The following is a 1516-nucleotide window of genomic DNA, read 5'->3' on the forward strand; positions in this document are numbered from 1 at the left end:
TTTTCCCGATAGAGGCGCTGACCAAACTCCGAAAATTAGTTCGACCCTTTCACCGCTAGATGGCCGTTGGGTTGACTTTAAAAACGCGCGAAATTTGAACGTATTATGCGACCATTAAGAGCAATTTCTTGTGCTAATTGTTAAAATACCGCCTGGAAAGGTGAATCGAGTCAGAGAAATCGGACCTTGAAGAAGAAACTAGTCTTGGTCATTCGCCTTGGCGACCAGCCGGTCTCGAGGAAGCTTGTAAAGCTTCCGTCTTCGCGGAAATCCACTTTCATCGGGCGAGCGCGTTGATAAATGGGGCTTGGCGTTTCGCGAAGACTTTCAACTTCAACTCTACGATATTGTACCGCAAGAAAAGCCGTACTTTTTTAAGGAGACACGTTGAGTGCCAATTTTCTTTCACTTTTCGCTCGGGCCGCTTGAGCTGTGGTCCAAATCGGTTAGAAAACAAACAAAGGAGACACTTATGAAATGAGAAAATACCGCGTAGAAATTTACAAAATTTTTAAACGTTTGAGCGAAAGATGGAGCGAAAATTGAATGAAAAACGTTGCAAAACTTTGCGAGGGAAACTTTTGTGAAGCATAAACGAAAAGTGAGCGACAGCACTCAACCTGTCGATATTTCGATTCGAATTCAACACTTGTGCGATAATCAAGCGCGTGCAATCAATTCTGAAAGCTCTTCGAGTAAGGCTACGGTTACCATGGATGCGAATTCGGACAAAAATATGTTCGGACGAGTTCTGACGAATTCGTCTGAACAAACAAACGCCTATTTTTCAATGGGAGTGTTTACACTGGCAACGATAAACATGTCAGAACATTCACGACGGCGTCAGAACTAGTTGAGGATTCAAACAAGTTTGATTTTTTCGTGCGACCTGCGTCTATTCTTTTAGTCAGTATGTTTCTGCCGCCCAGTAAAGATGGACGAACTTGATGAATTTTATTTTCTTGAAAGTCCGTTAATGAAGATAATGTTGTTAAATGATGGTAAAATAGAGCATGTCAACGGGTTGAACACTATCATTGAAAAACAGGCGTTTGTTTATTTGGACGAATTCGTCAGAAATAGTCCGAGCACATTTTCGTCCGAATTCGCATCCATAGTCTTACCCTTCGATAAAACGTTCAGAAAAAGTCTGTATGCGAACAGTTCCGAGTAGTAGAAACGTTCGAGTAACGTCGTAGTCGTTTTTTTCTTTTTTTTTTTACATAATTTAGCTTAGCGAAGTTAGCACCCCTAGCAAATTTTGGTAAAAATCAAATAACATTCGTTTGTCCACGATTTGTCCACGTTTGTCCAACCACAATTTTCATTTGTCCACCTTTCAGAAAAAAGTTACACCGCAAACAAGCCATTTGAAGTCAACACATCTATATAGACCTTTTTCGGGTTTCCTTAAAAAATATGTCTTTCCACATTTCGTCCACTAATGTTTTTCGTTTGTCCAACAAGTATTTTCGTTTGTCCACCCCTCAGAAAAAAGATACACTTCAATTAAGGA

Source organism: Hylaeus volcanicus, unplaced genomic scaffold, assembly GCF_026283585.1.
Source record: "Hylaeus volcanicus isolate JK05 unplaced genomic scaffold, UHH_iyHylVolc1.0_haploid 10527, whole genome shotgun sequence".
NCBI lineage: Eukaryota > Metazoa > Arthropoda > Insecta > Hymenoptera > Colletidae > Hylaeus > Hylaeus volcanicus.